At 33.8% G+C, this 23,854-nt stretch overlaps 4 pseudogenes; 3 read left to right on the top strand and 1 right to left on the bottom strand.

The window, feature by feature from the left end:
- LOC132799903 (protein TIC 214-like) lies at positions 1-2,991 on the top strand (annotated as a pseudogene).
- Positions 2,992-3,113: 122 nt separating this feature from the next.
- On the top strand, positions 3,114-6,016 carry LOC132799904 (protein TIC 214-like; annotated as a pseudogene).
- Positions 6,017-6,659: 643 nt separating this feature from the next.
- On the top strand, positions 6,660-10,555 carry LOC125419333 (NAD(P)H-quinone oxidoreductase subunit 1, chloroplastic-like; annotated as a pseudogene).
- Positions 10,556-13,900: 3,345 nt separating this feature from the next.
- LOC132799905 (uncharacterized mitochondrial protein AtMg00370-like) lies at positions 13,901-14,817 on the bottom strand (annotated as a pseudogene).
- Positions 14,818-23,854: the final 9,037 nt, after the last annotated feature.

Genomic DNA, 23,854 nt, shown 5'->3' on the forward strand with positions numbered 1-23,854 from the left:
ATGGCCTTCTGCTATGTTAGACCCTCCCCTAGAAGTACAATGGTTGGTCCCTCCAAAACTAGGGCTTCTAATACCTCTAGCATTGGTTTTATCACTTTATTTTCCTATTAGAGACTCTATTAAAGCTTAATAATCGTAACTTCATGTATTGGTGTTCCTATAGAGCTCCCCTTCCCCTGCTAACCAAAGTACCTAGTGATACGACCCTAGGATGACCTGTTCCTAAACCCGTATTTTATTAGTCCGGATCTAATTATGTTCAAGTTCTAATGGTCACCTGGAACCCTAACCAACCTGTGATTAGAAACCTTGTTATATAAAGAAGACACCACAATAAGTGATGGAAATCCTATTGATAAGTCAAAACTAAAACACTCATTCACTAATGGTGTTTCAGGTGTTCAAAAGAACAAAGAGAATTCAATCTCACAAATAATTTTCTGTATAAAATTAAAGCTTAATTCTTATTGAAAAATAAGCCTTTAAATAGGCTACAAAGTCACAAAATAAAACCCTAAAAACAAAGGGAAAACTGGCCATACAAAGTAGTTTCCTATGGTGGCCGAAATTCTCACTCATTTCCTAATATAATTTGGATTAATTAATTCCTTTATTTTGAATTAGAAAATAATTAATTTACAATGAAAATAATAAAATAATAACTTTCCTAAACTTAGTTTACAATGAAAATTATAAAATAATAACTTTCCTAAACTTATTTGTCCAGAAAATAAAGAAATGAAAACCAAAAAGTATTGGTAGTTTCCTAAAACAAAAAGTAGAAACAAATTAGGAAACTAAAATACTAGCTTTTTAACTAAGTTGACTTTGACCAATCTTTGACCTCTTTGAGCTCCAAATTAACTTATATATGATTTGTAGGATGCCAAATAAGCTTATTATGGAGTTCCACATGTTTTCCTTTCTTGGAGGAAAGAGAAAAAGGCAACTCAGTACAATAAGTAAAGCGAGCACAAAATACAGCAAAAACAGGCCAAATTTACTAACTGTCCATACAACCCCTTTTTGGACAACTTTGAAGCTGTTTTAGCTTGATTCCATGTCCTCTTAGACATATGTATTTAATCCATGAAACATTGGAACCATTTCATGCTTCCCGGCCTACATAATTGCACCAAAACCGCTACCCGGGTCTGTACCGGCTTCCACCATTTGTATGCTCAAGATAGGTATTGGATATTCGTGTATAGACAAGCCCTTTTGAATATGAATTACTCTGTGGATAAAGGCAGCAATAATGTCTTTAAATTTCTTAGCTTGAGCCCTAGTGATCGGCCCGATCTTCATCCGTATCGAGTCAACACCCTATCGGGTTGTCGGTTGAGTGGGTTCTAGCGGATTCGCATCACCTAGGGACTGCTTAAAGAGAGGGCAAAGAAAGAATATCTTTTAGGGACTGCTTAAAGCGAGGGCAAAGAAAGAATATCTTTTACATACCCATCAAGTTTTTCAACTTTTTTGGAAATGATATAAAGAAAGATGTCTCTGTTTACAGCAAATTGAAGTTATAGCAATGAACAAAAAATAAAAAGACGTAAACAAAAAATTTATAAATAGAGTCAGAATTCTAGACAAAACTTTAGATAGGATATTCTTTGTTTGGGATACACTTAAAAAAGAGACTAGATTTTGTAATGATACCCTCAAAACGAATACTTACCTAAAATATATGATCCTTTCTTGACTGGCCCCCATCGGGGACGAATCACAAATTTTTTTTCAACTGCAATCCTAGATGAAACTTCCAAAAAAAACAACATTAACATAGAGGGTTTTTGTATAAAAAAAATTTCATAGTATCCTTCTTATTTTTAATTACCTAAAATTTGAACAGATAAAAAATCCATTTAATAAAAAACCATTAACAACAAAAATTTTATATTTCTTGAACTTAATCAATGAACTTACTGAAAAACCACATCAAGTTTAAATTTTAACGAGCTTTCTTTACTTCCCGAAGAAGAACAAATAAAAATTGATTTAGAAGATAACAAACAAAATTATAAATTTCTATTTGATGCAGCTATAAGAGGTCCTAACGATAAAAAAATTAGAAAAAAACGTATTGAACTAAAAGAAATTACTAAACAAGTTCCTCGATGGTCGTACAAATTAGTTAATGATTTAGAAAACTAGGTGGGAGAAACCACAGAGGGGTGGCAACGGAGTATGAGATTTGTTCACGAAAATCCAAACGTGTAGTGATTTTTACTGATAACCTACAAACTACTGATACTAATACCAAAGATACTAATAATCCTTATGAAATAGAGGAAGTGGCTTTGATACGTTATTCACAACAACCGGATTTTCATTGAGACATACTAAAAGGTTCTATGTGCGCTCAAAGACACAAAACAATTATTTGGAAACTCTTTTAAGCAAATGTACATTCACCCCTTTTTTTGGATAGAATCGAAAAAGATGTTTTTTTTTTTTTTTTTTTTCCTTTTGATATGTCTGAGCCAATGAAAATGTTTTTTTAAAAATTGGATGTGGAAAAACATAGAATCAACAATTTCAAATTATACAAAAAAGAAGCCAAAAGGCACTGAGAAAAACAAAGAAAAAGACAAAATTGAAGAAAGCAAAAGACGAGAAAAAGCACATATAGAAATAGCAGAAGCATGGGATAATATTATATTTGCTCAAATACTAAGAGGTCTTGTGTTAGTCACCTAATCAATTTTTGGAAAAAATATTCTATTACCCTTATTGATAATCGTTAAAAATATTATACGTATACTACTGTTTCAATTTCCCGAATGGTATGATGATTTAAAGGATTGGAATAGAGAAATGCATATTAAATGTACATATATTGGCGTCCAATTATCAGAAATAGAATTTCCAAAAAAATGGCTAATAGATGGTATTTAGATAAAGATCCTATTTCCTTTTCGTTTGAAACCTTGGCATAAATCTAAGCTACAAAAAACTTATAATGATCCAATGAAAAAGAAAGGATAAAAAAAAGATTTCTATTTTTTAATAGTTTGAGGAATGGAAACTAAATTGCCTTTTGTCTCTCCCAAAACCACCTTTCAATTTTTTAGCCTATTTTTAAAGAACTCAACAAAAAAAATAAGACAATGGAAAAAGCAGCATTTTCTAGTTCTAATAATAAGACCAGTTTAGTAAAACCATTCTATTTCGAAAAGAAATAGTAAAAGAACTCCAAAAAATAAACCCAACTCTATCATTTGGCGTGGGAGAACTATAAATATATCAATTAAGTGAAACTAAAAAAGAAAAAGATTCAATAAGAAATAATAAGCTAATTCATGAATCGTTTAGTAAAATTCGACCTACATATTGCACAAATTATTCATTAACAAAAAAAAAAAATTACAAAATTTGACTGATAGAACAAATACACTCATAAATCAAATAGAAAAAATAAAGAAAGAGAAGAAAAAAGAATTTAAAATGCAAAATATAAGTTCTAACAAAAACAAAATGAGTTATGATGATAAAAGATTAGGATCGCCAAAAAATATTGGGCAGGTATTAAAAAGAAGAAATGCTCGAGTAATCTGTAAATTACATTATTTTATATATCATTTTTCATTGAAAAGATATACATTATAATACAAAATATAAGTTCTAACAAAAACAAAATGAGTTATGATGATAAAAGATTAAGATCACCAAAAAATATTGGGCAAGTATTAAAAAGAAGAAATGCTCGACTAATCCATAGATCACATTATTTTATAAATTTTTTTTCATTGAAAATATATACATAGATATCTTTTTAGGTACCATTGATATTTGGAATATTAATGCACAATATTTTAAGGAATCAACAAGAAAGATTCTTAATAAATATATTTACGATGATAAAGATATTTCTAATTCTAATAGCGAAACAAATCAAAAAATACTTTATAGAAAAAACAAACGTCTAATTTACTTTATTTCGACTATAAAAAAGTCCCTTTCTACTATTAATAATAAAAACACACAGACTTTTTTTTGACTTATCTTACATGTCACAAGGATATGTATTTTACAAATTATCACAACCCTCAGACCTTAACTTATACTTATATAAGTTAAGATCTGTTTTTCAATATAATGGAACAACTTTTTTTCTTAAGAATGAAATAAAGAATTATTTTGGTGGAACATAGAAACTATTTCATTCCAAATTAAGACATAATTCTCTTTGAAATTTGGGAATGAATCAGTGGAAAAATTAGTTAAAAGGTCATGATCAATATGATTTATCTCCGATTAAATGGTCTAGCTTAGTACCACAAAAGTGGCGAAATAGAGTTAATCAACACTCTGTAGCTCAAATTAACCATTTAAAGAAATACGATTCATGTGAAAATGAAAAAAAAAACTGATTAATTCACTACAAAAAACAAAAAACTTTTGAAGCTGCCTCATTACAAAAGGAAATAGAGAATTTTAAAAAACACTATAGATATGATCTTTTAGCATATAAATTTATATCATCTAAATCCATTAATTATGAAGATCAGAAGAACTCTTCTAATTATGGATTACCATTACAAGTAAATAATAACCAATAAATTTTTTATAATTATAGTACACATAAATGAAAATATTTTAATATGCTAGGAGATATCCCTATCAATAATTATCTAGTCGAAGATGATATTATAGATATGGAGAAAAATCTGGATAGAAAATATCTTAATTGGATAATTCTCAATTTTTGTCTAAGAAAGAAAGTCGATATTGAGGCCTAGATCAATATTGATATTGACACCACTAGTAATAAATACAGTAAGACTCGAGAGGAATAATTATCAAGTACTTGATAAAACCGATACACAAGGTCTTTTTTATCTCATGATTCCTCAAAATCAAGAAATCAACCTATCCAATACAAAAAAAAACCTTTTTGATTGGATAGGAATGAATGAAGAAATACGAAGTTGTCTCGTATCAAATATGGATCATTGGTTTTTCCTAGAATTTTTGATACTTTATAACAGGTATAAGATTAAACCATGGGCCATTCCAATCAAATTAATTCCTTTTAATTTGCATATAAATGAAAATGCTAGTGAAAATAAAAGCATCACCGGAAAGAAAAAAAGAAATATATCAATATTTTCGAATAAAAAAAAATCTCTTGAATCAGAAAACCAAAATCAAGGAAAAAAAGAATCCATAAGCCAAGTAGATTTTGAATCATCTCTCTCAAAGCAAGACGAAGATATTGAAGAAGATTTTGTGGGATCAGACATGAAAAAAGATAGAAATAAGAAACAATCCAGAAGCGGGGTTTGGTTTCTTCCTAAAAAGGTATTTGCATTTTCAATTGAGATGGGATAGTGTTTTAAATAAAAAAGTGATCGATAACATCAAAGTATATTGCCTCCTTCTTAGACTGATAAATCCAAGAGAAATTTTTATATCCTCTATTCAAAGGGGCGAATTCAGCCTAGATATTCTACCGATTCATAAAGATTTAACTTTTATAGAATTGATGAAAAAGCGAATATTGATTATCAACCCAATCCGTCTATCTATAAAAAATGAAGGACAATTTATTATATATTAAGTCGTAGGTATTTCATTGGTTCATAACAGTAAGCATGAAATAAATCAAAAGTCCTTAACAAAAAGCACTGTTGATAAAAAGAATTCTGCTGAATTCATTGAAAAATATCAAAAAAATGACAAAAAATAAAGACAACAATCATTATGATTTGTTTGTCCCTGAGAACATTTTATCCCCTAGATTTCATAGAGAATTAAGAATTCTAATTTGTTTTAATTCTAGGAATGGGAATGGTATGCCTTGAAATGCAACATGTTGCAATGTAAGAAGGCAAATAGTCAAGTTTTGGATAAAAGCGAAAGAGATACAATTAAATTAAAATTCGTTCTATGGCCTAATTATCAATTCAAAGATTTAGCTTGTATGAATCGATATTGGTTTGATACCCATAAAGGCAGTCATTTCAGTTTGGTAAGGATAAATATGTATCCTCGATTCAAAATTTGTTAGGTAATGGTAGATTTGTTTTTCCTATATTTCCTATAGTACGATCTATGAAAACAAAGAAATGCACACATGCATTGGCTTACATTTCATTCCAATACGTGATTCATTGACATATCAATTAGATCTATAAATGATCACCAAAATCTTATTTTTTCTCATTTTAGGTATAAATTTTTATCTTTTGTGTATACTAAGTTAAAATGAATGGCATTGTTATTATTGATCAATAAAACCACTAACACTAAAAAAAGTATAGGAATAGGGGGACAAATTTCATTTTATGGTAAAAAATTCATTCATCTCGGTTATTTCATAAGAAGAAAAAGAAGAAAAAGTAGGATCTGTTGAATTTCAAATACGCAGCCTCACCAATAGGATACTAAAACTTATTTCACATTTGGAATTGCATAGAAAAGACTATTTATCTCAAAGAGGCCTACGTCAAATTTTGGGAAAACGCCAATGGCTACTATCTTATTTGTTAAAGAAAAATAGAATATGTTATAAAGAATTAATTAATCAATTGGATATTCGGGAATCAAAAACTCGCTAATTTGAAAAAGTAGTTTATTTTGAATTATTTAATTTGTTAGATCTTGAATTTGAATTTTAATGAACTTATTTTAGTTTTTTTGATGAAAAACCTATGAATATACTAGCTACAAGAAATGACCTCATGGTAGCAAATATGGGTCCCCACCACCCATCAATGCATGGTGTTCTTCGACTCATAATAATTATAGAATATCTGCCTCATGTAATGCATTGGGAGTATTTAGCTACTATGTTCATAGAAGCAATAATCATAAATGGCCCGGAGCAGTTAGGAAATATTCAAGTGCCTAAAAGAGCCAGCTATATCAGAGTAATTATGTTGGAGTTGAGTCGTATAGCTTCTCAACTACTATGGCTCAGCCCTTTTATGTCAGATATTGGTGCACAGATGCCTTTCTTCTATATTTTTTGAGAAAGAGAATTAATATATGATCTATTCGAAGCTGCCACTGGTATCAAAATGACGCATAATTATTTTTGTATGGGAGGAGTAGCTGCTAGGTAGCATAGATATCATTATGGGAGAAGTTGATAGTTGAAATGATAATTGATACGATAGAAGTACAAGATATCGATTATTTTTCTTGATTGGAGTTTTTCAAAGAGGTCTACGGAATTATATGGGCCTTTATTCCTATTTTTACTCTTGTATTAGGAATCACAATAAGCGTAGTGGTAATTGTATGGTTAGAAAGAGAAATATCCGTAGGACTGCAGCAACGTATTGGACATGAATACACTAGCCTTTTGGGAGTTCTTCAAGTTCTAGCAGATGGGACAAAACTTCTTTTCAAAGAAAATCTTCTTCCGTCGGGAGGAGATACCCATTTATTCAGTATCGGACCATCCATAGCAGTCATATCAATTTTAGTAAGCTATTCACTAGTTCCTTTCGGCTATCACCTTGTTTTAGTGGATCTTAATATCGGTGTTTTTTTTATGGATTGCCATTTCCAATATTGCTCCCATTGGACTTCTTATGTCAGGATACGGGTCAAATAATAAATATTCTTTTTTAGGCGGTCTACGAACTACTCCTCAATCAATTAGTTATGAAATACCATTACCTTTATGTGTGTTATCAATATCTCGACGTGTGATTTGTTGAGACATAAATTTTTCTCTATTCCTTCCTCTCTATTATTTTCTTTCTAGGAAAGGGGTAGAATGAATTGAGTAGATATCTTCATTTTTTTATTCATTATTCGGATTGATGAACTAAACTAGATAGTTGGATGAGTGAAAGGGAACAACTTCTATATAAATTCGTAGTAAAGATATTGAGTCTCATTTTCTATGTATAAGAGTTAGAGAGTTGGGCAGAAATAAACAGAAGCAGAAGCTTCCATTTACCCCAAGATTGGTTGATTGGTGATCCTGACTTGAAGCGGGCTTAAAAGATCAATTGTATTGAGTTTTCACTATCATTTGTATGTATTTTCATACATGTATTACCATAAAAGAAAAGGCGATTGAACAAAAAGGAGTGGATAGGTAGAAACACCAAGATACGCAAAGGATTAGTAACGTAGATCCTGTAAATTATCCAAAAGGATACATTTCTACATAATATACAAAGAATACTAATTGGGGCTTTAAGGCAGTACTCCCCACGATTCCGATCCAGAGTATGTGATACGAACCTAGGACGACCTGCTCCTAAACCCGTATTATATTAGCCCGGATCTTAATTAAGTTCAAGTTCTAATGGAATGGACCTCAACCCCTAACCAACCTGTGGTTAGAAACCTTGGTATAATGTAGACGCCACAATAGGGGATGGAAAACCTATTGATAAGTCAAGCTAAAACAACCAATTCTCTAATGGTTTTTTAGGTGTTCTCAAATAACAAAGAGATAATTAATCTCAGAAGTATTTTCTCAATCAAATCAAAGTTTTAAAGTTGTATTATTAATGAAAAATAAGCCTTCAAATAGGCTTTGAAAGAAACAAAATAAACCCTAAAAACCCTAGGAAAAACCGGCCACACAATGAAGAAGTCTACCTTGGCCGAAACTTTCCTTTTCCTAATCTAATTTGGATTAATTAATTCCTTTATTTTGAATTAGGAATTAATTAATTTACAATGAAAATAATAAAATAATAACTTTCCTAATCTTATTTGTCCAGAAAATAAATAAATAGAAACTAAAAATAATGGTAGTTTCCTAAAACAAAAAGTAGAATAAAATTAGGAAACTAAAATACTAGCTTTTTGACTAAATTGACTTTGACCAATCTTTGACCAAAGTGAGCTCCAAATCAGCTTCAATATGCTTTTTAGGATGCCAAATAAGCTTATTGTGAAGTTCCTCACGTTGCCCTTGCTTGGAAGTATGAGAAAAGGCTAATACAGTAAAATACAGTAAAGCCAGCAAGGAATACAGCAAATCCGGCCTTTCCTTCTCCTTGTGCGCAAACCACATTGTTGGTCGGCTTTGAAGCTGCTTTGGCTGGTTTCTATGACTCATCCTCCATATGAATTGAACCCATAAAGATGGGGTTCCAATTCATACAACCCGGCCTCCTTATTATCACAAAAAACGTCACCCGACCCTGTTTTGGCTTCTATTGCTTGTATGAGTAAAACAGGCCTTTGTTCTTTAGATGTGGCCAACCCCTCTTGACTATGACTTATTCCTTGTATGAAGACAGCAAGATTGTCCTTGAACTTCTTGGCTTGGGCCCTAGTGATCGGTCCCACCTTCATTTGTAATGGGTCAGCACCCCAGCGGGTTGTTGGTCGAGCAGTCTCGGGTGGATTCGCATCAGTATGCTCCTATCCGCTGATTAAATAAATTACTATTAGGAACAAGATAGTTCCTTTTTTGATTTTGTAAGCCCCTTTTTTTAAAAAACAGAAAGAAGAATAGGAACAAAAAAAAAAAAAAGAAAGGTATACAAAAGAATAAACACAATATTTTTTTATTCTTTTTTTCTTTTATCAAGATTTATATCGATACAATTCGTGTCATAATTCATGAATTAATGTAATATATAATTCTTTAACAATGGGTTATTGATTTTTTTTACAATGAGTATTTTATTGAAGAATCAAGTTATTACTCAACAAAGAAAAATTTAAATGATTATGGAAATTTTTAAAAAAATGATGAGATCAATTCAGAAGTATTTTTTTTATCATTAATTCAATTTCTTGATTTATTAAATTAATAATAAATTGAATTCTTTATTATTAATTATTAATATTAAGTACACTAATTATTATTTTTTAATTTATTAAAACATAACAGATAGAATTCAATTGGTCTAATTTTGGACCGTATGATAGATTTGAATCTTATCTATTGTATAACCAAGCATTGCAAGATAAAAGGACTCGGTCTTTAGATTTTTTTATGGCCCTTTAGGAGCCATGTGAGGTGAAAATCTCATGTACAGTTTTGGAATAGCGATGGAAACAGTGATGGTACCGCCGACTATGATTATCCAATAGTTCAAGTACAGTTGATATAGTTGAGGTGCAATCAAAATATGGTTTTTGGGGATGGAATTTGTGGCGTCAACCTATAGGGTTTATTGTTTTTCTAATTTCTTTCCTAGCAGAATGTGAGACATTGCCTTTTGATTTACCAGAAGCAAAAGAAGAATTAGTAGCAGGTTATCAAACCGACTATTCGGGGATAAAATTTGGTTTATTTTATGTTGCTTCCTATCTAAACCTATTAGTTTCATCGTTATTTGTAACAGTTCTTTACTTGGGCAATTGGAATATCTCTATTCCGTATATATTTGTTTCGGAGCATTTTCAAATAAATTAATGATATGAGGTTTTTGGGGCGACAATTGATATCTTTATTACATTAGCTAAAACTTATTTTTTTTTGTTTATTCCTATCGTAACAAGATGGACTTTACATAGGATAAGAATGGACCAACTATTGAATCTTGGATGGAAATTTATTTTACCTATTTCTCTCAGTAATCTATTATTAACAACTCCTTTCCAACTCTTTTTACTATAAAGGAATATGATATTCTATATTCACAACTTGGCCTAAACAAGAGAAATATACAAACATCAAATTATTCATATATATTCATGATATGTTCCCTACGGTAACTGGGTTAATGAATTATAGTTAACAAATAGTACGAGCTGCAAGTTACATTGGTCAAAGTTTCATGATTACCTTATCCCACGCAAATCGTTTACCTATAACTATTCAATATCCTTATGAAAAATTAATCACTGAGAAGTGTTTCCATGGTCGAATCCATTTTGAGTTTGATAAATGTATTGCTTGTGAAGTATATATTTGTGTGTGTCCTATAGATCTACCCATCATGGATTGGAAATTGGAAACTGATATTCGCAAGAAACCATTACTTAATTACAGTATTGATTTCGGAATCTGTATACTTTGTGGTAATTACGTTGAGTATTGTCCAGCAAATTGTTTATCAATGACTAAAGAATATGAACTTTCTACTTGTGATCGTCATGAATTAAATTATAATCAAATTGCTTTAGGTCGTTTACCAATATCAATAATTGACAATTATACAATTCGAACAATTTTGAATTAGCCTCAAACAAAAAATAAATAACTCCCTTGATTCAAGAAAATTTTCAAATTACTAAGTGCTAAGGTTCCTTCCGTTTTGGTAATAATCACGTCTTAATTTGGATTGAAAATCGAGTAATTAATGTCTATATAATTATTTTGAAATATAGTTTCGGATTTGAACTACTCTTTCTTTAAGATAAAGAATGAAATTAGTCCAATATCTGTACCCACATTAATTCACATTGTCGAGGATTTCATTCAATTAGGATGTCCCAATTGGGTTATATAATGTTGGCTTTAGGTATGAGGTCTTATTGAGCGGCTTTATTTCATTTGGTTACTCATGCTTATTCGAAAGCATTGTTGTTTTGAGTATACGAATCAATTATTCATTCCATGGAAAAAATTGTTGGATATTCTCCAGATAAAAGCTAGAATATGGTTGTTATGGGTGGTTTACGAAAACATGTACCAATTACAAAAACTGCATTTTTATTAGGTACACTTTCTCTATGTGATATTCCACCCCTTGCGTGTTTTTGGTCCAAAGAAGAAATTCTTAATGATAGTTGGTTATATTCGCCGATTTTTTCAATAATCTCTTGTTCCACAGCTGGCTTAACTGCATTTTATATGTTTCAGATCTATTTACTTACTTTTGAAGGACATTTAAACCTTTAGTTCCAAACTTACTGTGGAAAAAAAAAATAGCTCGTTCTTTTCAATATCTCTATGGGGTAAAGAAGGGCAAAAAATTATTAAAAAAATGTTACTTTATTAACTTTATTAACAATGAATAATAATGAAAGGGCTCCTTTTTTTTTTTTTTTTTCTAAAAAGACATCGATTTGATAGTAATCTAAGAAGCATGATGCACCCATTTATTACTATTAGTCATTTTGGAACCAAAAATGCTTTCTCATATCCACAGGAATCAGAGAATACTATGCTATTTCCTATGCTTGTATTAGTACTATTTCCTTTGTTCATTGGATTCATAGGAATTCCTTTCTTCAATCAATTCAATCAAGAATCGATGGATTTGGATATATTATCAAAATTGTTAAATCTAACGATAAACCTTTTACATCCAAATCGAAATACTTCTATGGATTTGTATGAATTTATTTCAAACGCAACTTTTTCATTTAGTATGGATCTTTTTGGAATCCTTATAACGTCTTTTTTATATAAGCCAGTTTATTCCTCATTACAAAATTTGAATTTCTTTAATTCATTTGTTAAAAGTATTCCTAAAAAAGGAAATTTGTTTTAGGAAAAACTATTAAATGGGAGATATAATTGGTCATATAATCGTGGTTACATAGATGTTTTTTATGCAATATGCTTAACTAAAGGTATAAGAGGATTGGCTCAACTAACTCATTTTTTTTATAAATGAATAATTGATGGAATATGAATGGTATCAGTATTGCGAGTTTTTTCGTAGGGGACGGTATCAAATATGTGGGGGGAGGTCAAATTGATGGAATTTGGTGTAGGTTTATCTTGTTGTACCCTAGAGCACAATCATTCAAGGTGTTAGTCAAGAATGATTGTTGTTGGTTCTCGGTTCTTGATTTTGTTTTTTTTCGGTTTGTTAAGGTTTTGTTTCTGGTTTTAATGGAGGTTTAGGGTTCTTGAGAAGGTTGTTAGCTTTTGGGAAGAAGAAGAAACCAAAATGTAGTAGTTCAGAGAGAGAGCCAAAATTGTTTTTCAAAATTTTTGAATATTTTCCTCAACGTTTTCATTACAATTTTCATACTTTTAAATACATAAAAAAGAGAATAATACATGCTACCATATTGAGCAATAAATACAAAAGCATTAAAAGTAACCAACGAAGCCAAACTACCTCAACTAACTCTAATCAATGTGCTGGGCATGCAAGAAACATTCTTTAATGGGCAGTTCAGCTTGTCTGAGGTATTTGAATTTGGAAACCAGCTCCATTTGACTTGAAAATTGGAGGGAAGCCTTTTTGAATATTAAACTGTGTTCTAGCCAAAAATCAGATAAAACAAAGTTCATTTACCCATTAAAAAATAATCAAACCAGAGGCAGATTGTTTAGGGCTTAACTCAGCCTTCCCAGCTCCAAATTGGGCCATTCTTTTTGCTGCTGCTTCCTCTGCGTTTCTAGTTTATTATATCCAAAATTCATATCCAAATCCCAAGCCTTATTCAAACGGCATCCAAGGAAGTGGACTTATGTTGCTGGAAATACAATTCCAGCAACTAGACAAAAAGGCCCTAAGCTTTAGTTAATGAGCTTAGGGCATTACAAAAAAAGATATTGTTCTTAAAAATTACAAGATAAAATAAAATGCATAAACATAAATAATGTTTGGTCTTTGATGTTGCAAAACAAAGAGTGCAAGTGTAACCGAACTACCTTGCACATTGTGGCAAGATCACCACATTTCAACACGAATTTCTTCCCATCTCTTAGTCTATATATCTTATGTATTGATCTTTTTATTAATTTACTTTTTATTTTCTTTTAATTTATAAAAAAAAAATAAAATAAAAAAACCTAACTCAACTTAAGTTAACTCAAGTTAACTTAATCAATTATTTAATTTATAGATTAAAACTAAACTTATAGTCAAAAAGAATATTAACAAGAGGTTTTTCAACCCAGAGTAGATTTTTTTTCTATAAATATTTCTAACTTTGAATTTTCTTGATTTTCATTCCCATCCATATAATAAATTTCATAAATGGGTCAATTTTTACAGCATGTCTCTTCAAAGTGGAATTCATCCTTTGTTTTTTCCTTTCCATTCACTCATATCTCTTATGTTTCATCAATTTTTTCCAGATCCTTATTTTCTTCCAAAAAAAGGGAAGGAGAAGGATCTTCTTTGGTGGATCTCTCTTGTTCCTGTTTAGTCCCCTTCGTTTTTGAAGTTGTTCCTATTTCTACATCTGTTTCTTCCTCACTTTTCCCCCCCTTCTTCCATTTTTTAGGTTTCTTTCAGTTTCTTAGTAACAATAGGTATTCTACCTAAATAGTAGACATATGTAATAAATAAAAGAATACTAAAGATTCGAACCGTAGAATTTCTCAATTATGACACAAGGTACTTATTAGATCTAATAAGTACATTAGATCTAATAGAATTGTTTTGTTGTATCCAGAATAATACCAATCCAACCCATTTCATGAATAAAATGTGACCAATTAACCAACCAACAAAACTACTTGTTACAAATAACATCTTGTTGTTTCATCGAAACATATAAATGTTGACTAATTTGACTGACATAGGACTTGGTAAAATGAAATGGTTGAATAATTGAAAAATGAGATTATTCAGGAATACACATTGAATGCTAAGATTACGCATTGAATTTCTATTAGTAGATCCATAATCAAAAAAGTGTTTGTGATTGTTCCATAAGAAATGAAACAAAAGATACGGTAGAGCTAGGATAGTTATTGTATGAGGTCTACCAAATGCTAGATGCAGAGGCACATAATAGATCGATATGAACATCATGAGCTATCTTGTAATAAAATCGATTGTTGCTGATACTTTCTTCTTGGTTCCTTCTTCCCCTTTTTCCATAACGCGAGCTCGAGAAGGAAGAGATAAGAAGGCCCTATGGTGAATGTGCTTAGAAATCCATAATAGAGTCCGACCAGAACGAATTGATTATCTTCATGCATAAGGATACTAGATTACCTAGTATAAAAGATTTAAAAATCATCACAAACCTCCCTTTTTTATTTTCTATTGCAATTTCTGGATTATTATATAATGATTTTTAAACATTCCATCTATATATAAAAATAGAAAGAGATAGACTAGAAATGACATCTCTTATCTCAATGACACCAAAGGGATATTAAATGAATGGAATTGGGATATGGATGAAATATAATGAAATAGAGCCACTTTTGGGTTCCCTATGAAATAAGGCATGGAACGGAGCCACTATGAAGAAGTTCTAGGAGTTACAAAGGAAACTTTGAGCTCATATTGGTTATGGGTTGAGAACGTGAATTAAACTTTATGAGATCTAACTGACTGGTCATAGGTTCAAATCCTACTTGGGGAGATTTGATTCATTTCGAATTCAAGAATTCGGAACGAAAGGGCTCGCTTTGACCGTTAAGAGTAGGTAACTCATTCCTTGTGTCTTTGTTTCTATTGCATTCTATCTCATCGTATCACTTTATGTTCTGTGATATTTGAGAATCGCCGTCAATACCTCGGCGTAGGCCTGGGATAATCCTTTGTTCCATAATCTAGGGCTATTTACAACTATCCAATTAAGAATTCTCATATGTACTAGGAAATGCATCAAAGATGTAGTCATTGATTTGCCCGGTAGGCCATAATTACCGTGAGCAAACATATTAATGACGAGAAATGCATTTTTCCTATGCTACTAATACTTGTACTTTCTCTGCTATTCTGTCCAATACTGCCTGAGGAAGAATTACAGGGCATAAAACAAAAAAAAATGTCGATTTGGGCTTCGAGCCGGGCATACTATATTTAATTGATCCATCATTAATGATAAATAAAAAGAAAGAAAAAAGAAAGAGTAAGGCTGTTCCATTTTGACAAAAGATCCATGCCCAAATTCCATAGCTTCGGGTCCGCAATCCCGGTCATGATTTTCCTACCCCCAAAGGGAAAGGTCCTTCCCTTTTTGGCCAGTTCTGGGCAAGGAGGGATTCGAACACTCGACACCATGGTTCATAGCCACGTGCTCTAATTCCCTAAGCTACGAGCCCCACCCTGTCTCCACTGAATCTGCTCTCGGGAGTACCCTAAAAAAAAAAGGAACCTTTCCTCTCTCTAGTCATTTCTGTTGAAATGTGGTGATCTTGCCATAATGTACAAGGTAGTTCGGTTACACTTGCACTCTTTGTTTTGCAACATCAAAGACCAAACATTATTTATGTTTATGCATTTTATTTTATCTTGTAATGTTTAAGAACAATATCCTTTTTGTAATGCCCTAAGCTCATTATCTAGCTTAAGGCCTTTTTTGTTTAGTTGCTGGAATTGTATTTCCAGCAACATAAGTCCACTTCCTTGGATGCCGTTTGAATTAGGTTTGGAGCTGGGAAGGCTGAGTTAAGCCCAAAACAATCTGACCCTTGTGCAGTGTTGTTGCCCAGAAAACTGGGCAAAACTGCCTCGGGTTTGATTACTTTTGAATGGGTAAATGGACTTTGTTTTATCTGGTTTTTGGGTAGAACATAGTTTAATATTCAAAAAGGCTTCCCTCCAATTTTCAAGTCAAATGGAGCTGGTTTTCAAATTCAAATGCCTTAGACAAGCTGAACTGCCCATTAAAGAAGGTTTGTTGCATGCCCAGCACAGCGATTAGAGTTAGTTGAGGTAGTTTGGCTTGGTTGGTTACTTTTAATGCTTTTGTATTTATTGCTCAATATAGAAGCATGCCTTATTGTCTTTTTGATGTATTTAAAAGTATGAAAATTGTAATGAAAAACGTTGAGAAAGAAAATATTCAAAAAACTGATTTTGAAAAACAACATTTTTGGCTCTCTCTCTCTCAACTACTACATTTTTGGTTTCTTCTTCTTCCCAAAAGCTAACAACCTTCTCAAGAACCCTAAACCTCCATTAAAACCAGAAACAAAACCTAAACAAACCCAAAAATAAAACAAAATCAAGATTCAAGAACCAAGAACCAACAACAATCATTCTTGACTAACACCTTGAATGATTGTGCTCTAGGGTACAACAACATAAACCTACACCAAATTCCATCGTGGTATCAGAGCATAGTGTAATTTCTTAGGACCTTGTGAGCTTTCAACCTAGACCATTTTATTTGTGAGAGGATCCCCCACCTAAAGCCTTCCAACCAAAACCAAAACCTCCCAAAAAGACTAGTTGAAACTCACCAAAACACCACCACCCGAGAGCTTGTTCTTGTGTCCATTTTTCAAAACTTTTCAAAAACCATTTTTTCAAATGGCCTCACAATCCTTTGCAACCCCAACACCACCTAAGTTTGAAGGCCAAAACTATTCCATTTGGAGTATAAAAATGAAAGCCTACCTTCAAGCCTTTGGTTTAAGGGAAGTCATAGAAGAAGGTTATGTAGTGGAGGAGTTGAGAGCTAATGCAACCCAAGCATAAAGAAATGCACATGAGGCCGAAGTTGCCAAGGGGTTCAAGGACCTCACTGCCTTGCACTCCTCCATGAGTGATTCCATTTTTACAAGGATAATGTCATGCACAAGTGCTAGAGAGGTTTGGATAAAGCTTCAAGAGGAGTTCCATGGAAATACTTAAACCTAAGAAGAGAGTTTGAGACCTTGAAGATGAAGGAGAATGAGCTTGTCAAAGATTTCATGGAAAGGATGCTCAAAGTTGTAAATCAAATTCGGGTCCTTGGCGAGCAATTGACCGATCAAAGGAAGAAGAAGAAACCAAAATGTAGTAGTTGAGAGAGAGAGAGCCAAAAATGTTTTTTTTCAAAATCTGTTTTTTGAATATTTTCTTTCTCAATGTTTTTTATTACAATTTTCATTCTTTTAAATACATCAAAAAGACAATAAGGCATGCTGCCATATTGAGCAATAAATACAAAAGCATTAAAAGTAACCAACCAAGCCAAACTACCTCAACTAACTCTAATCGCTGTGCTGGGCATGCAACAAACCTTCTTTAATGGGCAGTTCAGCTTGTCTAAGGCATTTGAATTTGAAAACCAGCTCCATTTGACTTGAAAATTGGAGGGAAGCCTTTTTGAATATTAAAATATGTTCTACCCAAAAACCAGATAAAACAAAGTCCATTTACCCATTCAAAAGTAATCAAACCCGAGGCAGTTTTGCCCAGTTTTCTGGGCAACAAAACTGCACGAGGGTCAGATTGTTTTGGGCTTAACTCAGCCTTCCCAGCTCCAAATTGGGCCATTATTTTTGCTTCTACTTCCTCTACATGTCTAGTTTACCATATCCAAAATTAAGATCCAAATTCCAAACCTACTTCAAACGGAATCCAAGGAAGTGGACTTATGTTGCTGGAAATACAATTCACCCTCCACCTAAGCTGCGCAGGAAAGGCCCAAAGCCAACCCCAGGGAATAGTTAAGCTTCATAGGGTCTTTCTACCCAGGTACTGGCTGTCCCTACCGTCACAAAAATGTCTATTTCACCGAGCCTCTCTCCAAGATAGTGTCCCGATCATCACGCCTTTGGTACGGGTTAGAACTTACCCGACAAAGAATTTTGCTACCTTAAGATCGTTATAGTTACGGCCGTCGCTCACTGGGACTTTGGTCACTGGCTCCCCTGTCGTCAGGTCACCAACTTCCTTGATCTTCTGGTATTGGGTAGGCATCATGATACGAATCCGCCCAAGCTCGCACAACCAACAACTCACTGGGGTACTGATCCGATACGGATGAAGACTGGACCGATCACTAGGGCTCAAGCTAAGAGGCTTAAGGACAACCTTGCTGCCTTTATCCAGAAAGTAATTCATTCTCAAAAGGGCTTGTCCATACCTGAAGATAAAAGACCTATTTTAAGTATCCAAGTGGTGAAGGTTGATACATCGGACACCCATACATCAGACATTTGATATCGGACACCCATGCCTCGGACATCTGACATAACTTAGTTCGGACATGCAGACATAAGTTAGCTCGGACGGACATAAGTTAGCTCGGACAGTCATGAGTTAGCTCGGACAGTCATAAGTTAGCTCAGATAGACATAAGTTAGCTCGGACAGTCATGAGTTAGCTCGATTGAAGACATAATTCAGCCTAGATGTCAAAGTCAACTCGTTACCTAATTTGCGTTTGACTTTGGGTTTTTATTTATTTATTTGCTGGACAAATAAGTTTAGGAAAGTTTTTATTTTATTATTTTGTTTGTAAATTAATTAATTCCTAATTGAAAATAAGGTAATTAATTAATTAGATTCGAAAAAGGAAAGATTCGGTCAAGCTAGAACTCTTCATTATGTGGCCGATTTTTCCTAGGGTTTTTAGGGTTTATTTTGTTTCTTTCAAAGCCTATTTAAAGGCTTAATTTTCAATAAAAATAAAACTTTGATTTGATTGAGAAAATACTTGTGAGATTAATTATCTCTTTGTTATTTGAGAACACCTAAAACACCATTAGAGAATTGGTTGTTTTAGCTTGACTTATCAATAGGTTTTCCATCCCCTATTGTGGCGTCTACATTATACCATGATTTCTAACCACAGGTTGGTTAGGGGTTGAGGTCAATTCCATTAGAACTTTAACTTAATTAAGATCTGGACTAATATAATACGGGTTTAGGAGCAGGTCGTCCTAGGTTCGTATCACGTTAGCCCCCATACATGGTCTTATGACTTTGCAGAGACCTTTCAGTGGCATGTTTCGGTCCTCTTCCCCATTACTTAGAAACAGTGAGCCACCCGTTTAGGTAAAAGATACTATCATTACCACCTAGACAATTAGACATCCAACCTATAATCGCAACAGCCCAATTGCAAGAGTGGAGCTCTACCATTTGAGCTATATCCCCCCGAGCCAAGTGGAGCATGCATGAAGGAGTCAAATGTTTCTTCAGTTATTTTCCTTGGCGCAGTTGGGCCATCCTGGACTTGAACCAGAGACTTTGTCCATGAAGTAAACCATCGCACCTACGGTCCAACCAATTGGGAGAGAATCAATAGATTCCTTTTTTAGAGTGATTCATCGTTCTTGAATGCAGCATACAACTCTCTGTTGTACTATGCTCTCCAAGTGTGTTTGGTCCTCGCTTTTTCCTTACCATGGAAAGTCTTTATGAAATAACTCCGATGAGATGAAAAAGGAAGGTGTTAAAGACCCTCCTAGCCCAACCCTATACACTCTAAGATCCTTTTTCAAACCTACTTCCATTTTGAGTCAAGAGATAGATAAATAGACACATCCCATTGCACTGATCGGGGGTGTTCATAGTGACTGAGGGGGTCGAAGACCAATAAGTGAGTTATTTATCAGCCAAGCATTCTTACGACTAGATCTAATCTCCTGGTCCCTGTGGAAAGGAAAAAAAATTTCATGTTCTTCCTTTCCGGAAGGGAGGATTTGGAAAATCCTGTTGATTGCAGCTTTTTCCAGACCTCAAGGAAAAGCATGAAAAAAAGGCTCGAATGGTACGATCCCTCTGTCACCCCATAATGAAATGGGTGATCTCGTAGTTCTTGGTCTATGAAGATATGTTGTTAGGTGCTCCATTTTATTTTCCCATTAAGGTCGAACCAAAACCTGTGCTCGAGAGATAGCTATCCATATACTGATAAGGGATGTATGGATTCTCGAGAAGAGAGGAGCCATGGCAGTCCCTCTCGAACCTCCCGGATCCCATGAGTGAATACAAAGTTGGATCTACATTGGATCTCAGTTGAATCACCTCATCTATCCTGAGGAGAAGTTCGGTTTCAAACCCCAGTTTGAACGGGAGAAGTATGCCATGGTAATGTGCCTTGGATGATCTACATCTCAGGGTCATGCGTTAATGAGCACATTCAACTATCCATGTGGTTGAGAGCCCTCATAGCCCAGGCACAACAACTCAATTATCAGGGGTGCGCTTTACCACTGAGCTAATAACCAATTGTGCAGGCCTCCCACTGGGGGCCCACTATGCCAAAAGTGAGAGAAACTCTATCCTTTTCTTTCCTTTTTTATGCCCCCACGTTGCCACACGGGAGGGACATGGGGACCCAAAAAAGGGGATCTTACCAACTTGTTCCAACCTAGGATAATAAGGTCATGAGCTTAGTCTTACTTCACCGTCAAGAAATGAAAGAAGACTTCCACCTCCAAGTTTCACTCAGACGTAGCTCACTTTTTTTTGGGTGTGCAGCAATGTCAAACCAAAATACCCAACAAGCATTAGCTCTCCTTGAAAAGGAGATGATCCAGCCACACCTTTCAGTATGACTACCTTGTTACGACTTCACCCCAGTCACTAGCCTTGCCTTTGGGATCCCGCTCCTTGCGGTGAAGGTAATGACTTCAGGCATGGCCAGCTCCCATAGTGTGATGGGCGGTGTGTACAAGGCCCGATAATGAATTTACTGCTATATGACTAACCGGTGATTACTAGTGATTCCGGCTTCATGTAGGCGAGTTACAGCCTACAATCCTAACTGAGGATGGGTTTTTGGAGTTAGCTCACCCTCACAGGTTGGCAACCCTTTGTCCCAGCCATTGTAGCACGTGTGTCGCCTAGGGCATAAGGGGCATGATGACTTAACATCATCCTCACCTTCCTCCGGCTTATCACCAGCAGTCTGCTCAGGGTTCTAAACTAAACGGTGGAAACTAAACATGAGGGTTGCACTTGATGTGGGACTTAACCAAACACCTTATGGCACGAGCGGATGACAGCCATGCACCACCAGTGCCCATGTTCCCGAAGGCACCCCTATTTTTCAAGAGGATTCGCGGCATGTCAAGCCTTAGTAAGGTTCTTTGCTTTGCATCGAATTAAACCACATGCTCCACCGCTTGTGTAGGCCCTTGTCCATTCCTTTGAGTTTCATTCTGGCGAACGTACTCCTCAGGCGGGATACTTAATGTGTTACTACAGCACTGCACGAGTCGATACGCACAGTGCCTAGTATCCATCGTTTATGGCCAAAAATTCCCCGAATTGGTTTTCCATTTCTATAAAGAATATAATTTACAACTATAAGTTCTAGATTATCAGTTTCCTGCAATGGGTATCGAGGGAAAACTGTTTCTAAATTTATACCGTCTGCTATTTCATATATGATTATGGGCCGAACGAAAACAAAATAATTTTTCTTGGTAGGTGTGATCCATTGGACATAGATCCAATTTTTCAATTTTTTTGATTCCTTACATTTTTTTTTACCGTTCCCGACGGTATCAAGATGCTGTTGTATCAAAATATCTTATCCATCTCTATAGTAAAATGGATAGATTTTAAGTTCAATATTTTTTTTTCTCTCCACTCGTACCAATCTGCTAGCTCAACTTCTTATATTTAAAATGGTCCATATACTCCAATGATACTATTGTTCCATACCATTATGGAAGAAGATTTGGGTAAAATATGCACTTCCTTGGGAATGAAAAAAAAATCGATCTACTTTCATTTGGTATTTTGGCTTAAATTCTTTGACTCCTTGATACTCAAGCAAATCCTCTTTTCTAAGCTGAATACAACCCTATCGTCCCATATTTAGTTATTCCTGAACTTTTTCTTCTATATTAAGGATCATCAAAATAAGCACAAATAATATTTCTATGAAAAATACCATTTATCAGTGTTTTAATCGAAATAGTGGGATGAGGCATTAGTTCTTTCTCTCGTTTTGTAATCCACTGGAATGGAATAATGAATCTACTTCATCATCTCTTTGCCAATAAAAATAAATCAGAATTCTCATGTAGACTAAAAGGAAATATGAAATTACAATGACCTTTATATATGATTCAATTAAATTCTTAATAATCCAAAATGATATTTTCTTTTCTACCAGAAAGACCAAAACTAAAGAATTTGTGTTTTACTTGATCATTATTTTTTGGATTTCCAGAAAGGCTAGAAAACATTTTTCATTCGGAAAAAATAAAATGAACATTCATTTGATCTTGATCTTTGCGGAGTGAAAGGGGGACGACACTGGATCGGCATAAACCTCCTGACAATATCCATAAATGACTTGTTTTTGGTAAGAGATGGACATTACTATATGTAAATTCCGGTGCATAGTATACATCGGTACTTCAGTGCATTTCTCCCTCTGAGTCAGAATAAATATGTTTTCGAACCTTTTTTTTAAATTCCCACGCGAATTTTAGCAATAACTTGTTCGGATTTTACATATTGATCATTTTGAACTAAAAATAAAACTTTTTTGTGGAATAGTCACATTAAGTATAATATCTTCACTCTCAATAGTTACATACATGTCTATATAACATAGAAAAGCAGGATTCCCATGATGTGTACCTGTAGGATGAACCAAATCCTCATTGAATTTTATTTTTCCATTAAAAGGGGCTCATACATGTTCTGCAGTACCCCCTGTAAATACCCCATTGATATGAAAAGTTCCTAATGTTAGTTGAGTGCCCGGTTCCCCAATAGATTGACCCATAATAATACCTACAGCTTCTCCTAATTCGACCAGGTCGCCATTAATAGGCTTCGACCATAACATAATTGGCAGATCCAATACGTGCTTTTACAAGTAAATGGAGTTTGGCTAGATATTGGTTACGTTTGAAAGGTTATCAATCGATTGACAAGTCCAATCCCAATATCTTGATTTCGGATGGCTATACATCGAGGGCCTATATATACATCGTCTGCTAATCCACGACCAACCAATGTTTGGATAAAAATTATTTCCGGCATCATCCCATTGCGAGGACTCTTAGAAACACCTTGGGACGTGCCATAATCTGTTCTACGTACAACAATGTGTTGAACTACTTCAACAAGTCTACATGTAAGATATCCAGCTTCCGATGTTCATACAGCAGTATCCAGAACTCCTTTATGGGCTCTGTAACAAGAAATGATATAGTCTCTTAAAGACAGTCCTTCACATAATTTGCTTTGAATAGGTAAACCTATCATTTGTCCTTGGGGATCCGACATTAACCCTCTCATACCTACTAATCGATACTTGAGATGCATTTCCTCTAGCTCCCGAAAAGGACATTATATAGACTGAATTAAAAGGGTTAGTCATCCTAAAATTTGTTAGAGAATCATGGTAAGTGT

The sequence above is a fragment of the Ziziphus jujuba genome, chromosome 11 (assembly GCF_031755915.1).
Source record: "Ziziphus jujuba cultivar Dongzao chromosome 11, ASM3175591v1".
NCBI lineage: Eukaryota > Viridiplantae > Streptophyta > Magnoliopsida > Rosales > Rhamnaceae > Ziziphus > Ziziphus jujuba.